Source organism: Ranitomeya imitator, chromosome 5 (genome assembly GCF_032444005.1).
Source record: "Ranitomeya imitator isolate aRanImi1 chromosome 5, aRanImi1.pri, whole genome shotgun sequence".
NCBI classification, from domain to species: Eukaryota; Metazoa; Chordata; class Amphibia; order Anura; family Dendrobatidae; genus Ranitomeya; species Ranitomeya imitator.
Genome location: NC_091286.1, coordinates 338,651,331 through 338,658,827, shown reverse-complemented (window position 1 = coordinate 338,658,827; position 7,497 = coordinate 338,651,331).

Genomic DNA, 7,497 nt, shown 5'->3' with positions numbered 1-7,497 from the left:
GTTCAGGGACCCAGCTGAAATAAGCCCCTAGAATGCTGGCACCTCCGGTGAGGAGATTGTGTGAATCTGATTCAGGGACCCGGCTGAAATAAGCCCCTGGAATACCGGCACCTCCGGTGAGGAGATTGCGTGTGTGCATAACCACTGACTGCTATCAGTTCAGCAGTAAGCTTGTGCTCCTGTGAGGCTAGCAGGGTGCAGTGATTTCCTCTCCCGGCTGCTCTGTGATGTAACAGAGCTAGTCTATACTGCCAAACAGTGCCACCATTCACTAGCAGCAGGTTCCTCCTGCGCGGTGGACCCCGGGCTGCGAACACACCATTTATAATAAACATCTATTTTTACTCGGTGCGTTCCGCTAGCCCCAACAGTATGTATGTAGTATGTATGTAGTATGTATGTAGTATGTATGTATGTTGTATGTATGTATGTATGTAGTTTATTGTATGCATGTTGTATGTATGTGGTATGTTGTATGTATGTTGTATGTATGTATGTATGTAGTATGTCTGTTGTATGTATGTAGTATGTAGTATGTATGTAGTATGTTGTATGTAGTATGTATGTTTGTGGTTTTTTTTTTTTTTTTACATTCAACACGTTAGCCGGATGATGGGACTACTACTGTCCCATCATTGGCTGATGTGTCAATCACTGCCATTGTAGCAGGCATAGCACGATGGGACTTGTAGTCCCATCAGACGATGCCTGCACACAAAACACAAAGACCCCCGAGAAGCCTGTACAGACCCCCGGAAGGCCACACAGACCCCCGAGAGGCCCGTACAGACCCCCGGCAGGCCGCACAGACCCCCGGCAAGCCGCACAGACCCCCAAGACTCCCATACAGACCCCCGGCAGGCCGCACAAATCCCTGGCAGGCCACACAGACCCCCGAGAGGCCCATACAGACCCCCGCCAGGCCCACACAGACCCCCGGCAGCCCACACAGACCCCTGAAAGGCCCATATAGACCCCCAGCAGGCCCGCACAGACCCCCCACGGTCCCACACAGGCACGCAGTCTGCACCCACACACCACCCACACTCTTCCCCCCTCCGGAACTTGATGTGCAAGGAAAGAAAGGGTTTATTTTCCTTCCGATATTTGTTTCCTATTGACTTGTATTGGTTTCCGGTATCGGTATCGGCGATATTCGATATTTTTGGGATATCGGCCGATCCAATCCGATCCCGATATTTCCGGATATCGGAAGGTATCGCTCAACACTAATAATAACTGATCTGCTGTGAACATCCCTTATTTTTCCCATACTGTTATACAATTTATATATTTATAGCTATTTATTTTATTTAATCTTGAGATGACTAGTAGGCTTCCATTCTTGTAAAATTATCAAATAAGGTATTTAAGGGGTTCAGCAAGGACTTACTGATCTAGTACATCCATATTCTTTAGAATCAACTGCCAAACAGCACCATCTGCTCCTATGGTGATAAATATTGTGAACATTTCCTGCACTTGATGTATTAAGTCATGCAGTAGTAGTTTAACTGAATCATTTTCTGGTGAATTTCCTGGACTAGTGGGTAGAAAATAAGACCTATAAAAGACATTCAATGTTCAGAATTCCATGTTAAGATTGTGTGATTCAAAGTTAAAAAACCCATTAGGGTATGCAGTGTCAATTAAATGGATGATTAGAAATAAATTAAAGGGAGAATTTAGAAACCAAATAAAAAAAAATAAATAGGCTTTCTATGGCCCACTATTTGAGAGAGAGATGGCACACTCAGGAGTCAGGACTGGCACACAAGCAGAAAGGCCAATATTAATCTCCCACTGTTTTTTTTAAATTTTTTCAAGGAGAATTTAGAAACCAAATATATAAAAATAAAAGCTTTCTATGGCCCACTATTTGAGAGAGAGATGGCACACTCAGGAGTCAGGACTGGCACACAAGCAGAAAGGCCAATATTAATCTCCCACTGTTTTTTTTTTATTATTTTTTCAGGGAGAATTTAGAAACCAAATAAAAAAAAATAAATAGGCTTTCTATGGCCCACTATTTGAGAGAGAGATGGCACACTCAGGAGTCAGGACTGGCACACAAGCAGAAAGGCCAATATTAATCTCCCACTGTTTTTTATTTATTTTTTCAGGGAGAATTTAGAAACCAAATATGAAAAAAAATAGGCTTTCTATGGCCCACTATTTGAGAGAGAGAGATGGCACACTCAGGAGTCAGGACTGGCACACAAGCAGAAAGGCCAATATTAATCTCCCACGGTTTTTTGTTATTTTTTCAGGGAGAATTTAGAAACCAAATTTTTTAAAAAATAAATAAATAGGCTTTCTATGGCCCACTATTTGAGAGAGAGATGGCACACTCAGGACTGGCACACAAGCCCAAAGGCCAATATTAATCTGCCACTGTTTTTTTTTTTCAGGGAGAATTTATAAACCCAATAAAAAAAAAGAAAAAAAAAAGGCTTTCTATGGCCCACTATGTGAGAGAGATGGCACACACAGGGATGGCACTCTAGCAGAAATGCCAATCTTAATCTCCCACAACTTATTTTTTTAGGGAGAATTAAAAAAAAAAAAAAAAAGGGACTGTCCTGCAATTACTATCTCCCTGCAGTAATCTCAGCCAGGTATGGCAGGAAGCAATAAGGAGTGGACTGATGCACAAATTAAATAATAAGTGTGGACAAACAAAAAAGATAGCTGTGCAGAAAGGAAGGAACAACAGGATTTGTGCTTTGAAAAAAGCAGTTGGTTTGCACAGCGGCATACACACAGCAATGCAGCTATCAGGGAGCCTTCTAGGGCAGCCCAATGAGCTACAGCGCTGAGGAAAAAAAAATGTAGCTTCCACTGTCCCTGCAAACAAAAGGTGGTGTTGGACAGTGGAAATCGCTACAGCACAAGCGGTTTGGTGGTTAATGGACCCTGCCTAACGCTATCTTTGCTTCTGACGAAGCGGCAGCAACCTCTCCCTAGGCTCAGATCAGCAGCAGCAAGATGGCGGTCAGCGGGAACGCCTCTTTATAGCCCCTGTGATGCCGCAGACAGCAAGCCAATCACTGCAATGCCCTTCTCTAAGATGGTGGGGACCAGGACCTATGTCATCACGCTGCCCACACTCTGCGTCCACCTTCATTGGCTGAGAAATACCGCTTTTCGCGTCATTGAAACGCGACTTTGGCGCGAAAGTCGCGTAACGCATGGCCGACCCCACACAGGGGTCGGGTCGGGTTTCATGAAACCCGACTTTGCCAAAAGTCGGCGACTTTTGAAAATGAACGATCCGTTTCGCTCAACCCTAATGGTGAGTATGTACTCTATGTTACATGTACTGTATGTCTGTATGTATTTATTATATGTAATGTATGAATGTATTATATGTAGTATGTATGTAGTATGTGTTAGGGGTCGAGTTCCTGCCTCTGCACAGGGGGAATCTCGGGCCATCTCCGCTGCAGTCTCCCATTCTTCTCCTGCCGCAGTGGAGCCTGCTCAGCGGAGACGTCGATCCTAGCGTCTCGCTCTGTCTGAATCTGTGCTAAAAGTTACTGCTGCATTTCCTGCTTCTGCCATTGAAGTCAGTGCTGAGCAGCGGCGAGCAGACACTTCTGGGACTAAGTCCTGCTTTTCACGTTCTGAGCATGCCCAGAGTAAGATCTCTCAGTGGAGATTGAGGGTCACATGATCAGATACTGCAGCTAGGTCTTTGGTCCTTCTTGGAAGGTCCTTGTAGGTGCTAGGACTAAGTCCTGCTTTGCACTCTGAGCATGCCCAGGGCAAGATCTCTCAGTGGAGATCTGGGGTCACATGCTCAGGTACTGCAGCAACTCCTTTGGTCCTTCTTTCAAAGGTCCTAAACGTGCTGCAACTATTTAAGGCTCGCATGGCCGCACGGCCATGCGCTAGTATCAATTCTAATATGTGCTTTGCGCCAGTGTGGTTATGCATGTATGTGTTCAGGGACCCAGCTGAAATAAGCCCCTAGAATGCTGGCACCTCCGGTGAGGAGATTGTGTGAATCTGATTCAGGGACCCGGCTGAAATAAGCCCCTGGAATACCGGCACCTCCGGTGAGGAGATTGCGTGTGTGCATAACCACTGACTGCTATCAGTTCGGCAGTAAGCTTGTGCTCCTGTGAGGCTAGCAGGGCGCAGTGCTTTCCTCTCCCGGCTGCTGTCATGTAACAGAGCTAGTCTATACCGCAAAACAGTGCCACCATTCACTAGCAGCAGGTTCCTCCTGCACGGTGGACCCCGGGCTGCGAACGCACCATTTATAATAAACATCTATTTTTACTCGGTGCGTTCCGCTAGCCCCAACAGTATGTATTTAGCATGTATGTAGTATGTATGTAGTATGTTGTATGTATGTATGTAGTATGTTGTATGTATGTATGTATGTATGTAGTGTATAGTATGCATGTTGTATGTATGTGGTATGTTGTATGTATGTTGTATGTATGTATGTATGTTGTATATATGTAGTATGTATGTAGTATGTTGTATGTAGTATGTATGTTTGTGTTTTTTTTTTTTTTTTACATTCAACACATTAGCCGGATGATGGGACTACTACTGTCCCATCATTGGCTGATGTGTCAATCACTGCCATTGTAGCAGGCATAGCACGATGGGACTTGTAGTCCCATCAGACGATGCCTGCACACAAACACAAAGACCCCCGAGAAGCCTGTACAGACCCCCGGAAGGCCACACAGACCCCCGAGAGGCCCGTACAGACCCCCGGCAGGCCGCACAGACCCCCGGCAAGCCGCACAGACCCCCAAGACTCCCACACAGACCCCCGGCAGGCCGCACAAATCCCCGGCAGGCCACACAGACACCCGAGAGGCCCATACAGACCCCCGCCAGGCCCACACAGACCCCCGGCAGCCCACACAGACCCCTGAAAGGCCCATATAGACCCCCGGCAGGCCCGCACAGACCCCCCACAGTCCCACACAGGCACGCAGTCTCCACCCACACACCACCCACACTCTTCCCCCCTCCGGAACTTGATGTGCAAGGAAAGAAAGGGTTTATTTTATTCCGATATTTGTTTCCTATTGACTTGTATTGGTTTCCGGTATCGGTATCGGCGAAATTCGATATTTTTGGGATATCGGCCGATCCAATCCGATCCCGATATTTCCGGATATCGGAAGGTATCGCTCAACACTAATAATAACTGATCTGCTGTGAACATCCCTTATTTTTCCCATACTGTTATACAATTTATATATTTATAGCTATTTATTTTATTTAATCTTGAGATGACTAGTAGGCTTCCATTCTTGTAAAATTATCAAATAAGGTATTTAAGGGGTTCAGCAAGGACTTACTGATCTAGTACATCCATATTCTTTAGAATCAACTGCCAAACAGCACCATCTGCTCCTATGGTGATAAATATTGTGAACATTTCCTGCACTTGATGTATTAAGTCATGCAGTAGTAGTTTAACTGAATCATTTTCTGGTGAATTTCCTGGACTAGTGGGTAGAAAATAAGACCTATAAAAGACATTCAATGTTCAGAATTCCATGTTAAGATTGTGTGATTCAAAGTTAAAAAACCCATTAGGGTATGCAGTGTCAATTAAATGGATGATTAGAAATAAATTAAAAAGAGAATTGTCTTATGTGCTAGTAGTATCTCTTTATGCCACTTGACTAAACAATTAATTTCTTAGTAGCCTGGTACACAATATGTTTGCAGAACTAATACATCTACATTTTTTAGACATTAGGGCAGATTTTCCCTAATAATAGTGTCATGGTTCCTCCCCTCAGTGTGTCTGGGATGCAGTTACTGACAGCTCAGCCATTCAATCTGGTACAGGGGTGTGCTGAAGCTGTCAGTGCTTTAATTGACAGCTTAGTCATCTAGTCTGGTGCAAGGGCTGTCAGAGCTGTCAGTGTGTTGATTGACAGCTTTCCCATCCAATCTGAGACTGGGAGGCATCGGCTATCTCCAGGTGTTCATTATCCCCGGTAATTTCCAGGCTATGTAACTGAGCTGTTTCTCCCAGACTTCTGCCAAACGTACATTCAGCTACTGGGTGGTTTGTTCCTCTGTGCTTGCATTTTGTTTACAGATCTTTCGTTGCCTGACCTTGGACCTCATTTGACCATCCGTCTGTTTAACCCCTTCTGCTCTAATCTGCTATCCTCCTGATTTTCAGACTTTGGAACGTTACTTAACCGTGTATTTTTCTCTACCTTCTGTTTATAATGTACCCTCCTGGCTTTTGACCTTGGACTCCTTGACTATCCTGACTCACAGATTGGCCATGAGAAGTGACTCAGAGTCACAAATACTAAGAAAAGTTTAATACAAGAATAGTTCATTTTGTAACATTGCACAAGTGGAGATCAATGTGTCAGAATTTATTTAATAGAACTAACACATACACATTATCTCCATCATACACACAACATTGACACTGTCACAAAAGGAAAAGTATACTTTTATATAAGTTATCATGGCACTTTATGTGCATTGCATCCACTAAAGATCTTAATTATATTTCCAAATGACTTAGCAACTCTGCATTTTCTTCTCTCCTTTTATCACATATATCCATTGTCTTTTGTTGAATCAACAAAGTTGTTAATTCATTTAGATTGGGCATTCACTTCTTTTCTTTTGTAGATTTATTCTGTATTACGTGAATGTGCCTATATTTACTAGCATAATCCCATAATTGGGATTTCAATTTTAGGCTTTAGCCTGAAGCGAAAAACTGGTTTGCTGTTTGTTTTTATGACATTACATATTGCTTTTCGTTTTTCTATTATTTTACTCCATTGTACAGCCCTCTTTAGTTCGACCCTAGAATGGAACCGAACCCTGACCGATTTGACAATGATGACCTGTGGAAACCCCCTATAAAGCTGAGCTTAGCAATCCAAGTGTAAATAAAAGGCAATGTGAGTCAATGCTGCCCTCTGGCACTGTGTAACTAGATTTAATCAGAAACGGGAGCAAAGTCCACTGAGTAATGTGTTACATGGAACATACCGTGTACTTAAGGCTACGTTCACATTAGCGTTCCGCTAATGTGCGTCGCTGTTGCGTCGGCGACGCAGCGGCGACGCGCCCCTATGTTTAACATTATTATTGCGTTTTCCGACAAGTGCGTCATTTTCGACGCTAGCGTCGGACGCAAGAAAATGCAACAAGTTGCATTTTTCGTGCATCCGATTTTCGTCCAAAAACGACGCACGCGTCGCAAAACGCAGCGTTTTTGCGTGCGTTTGCGCGCGTTTTTTGTGCATCGTGCGTTGCGTCGCCGTTGCGTCGCCGACGCATCGGCGCGCAACGCTAATGTGAACGTAGCCTAAAAGAAAAATGTTTAAGGTGACAAGTAGAGATCAGTGAATACATTCGCATGACACTGTTTCATAAGCCACATCTGTAGTCCTTGGCTGCTGAATGGGTGCCCTGCAAGCTGCCTCCAGCTTGTTGGAATCTCCGAAGCCTTCTATGATTTGTAGGTGTAAG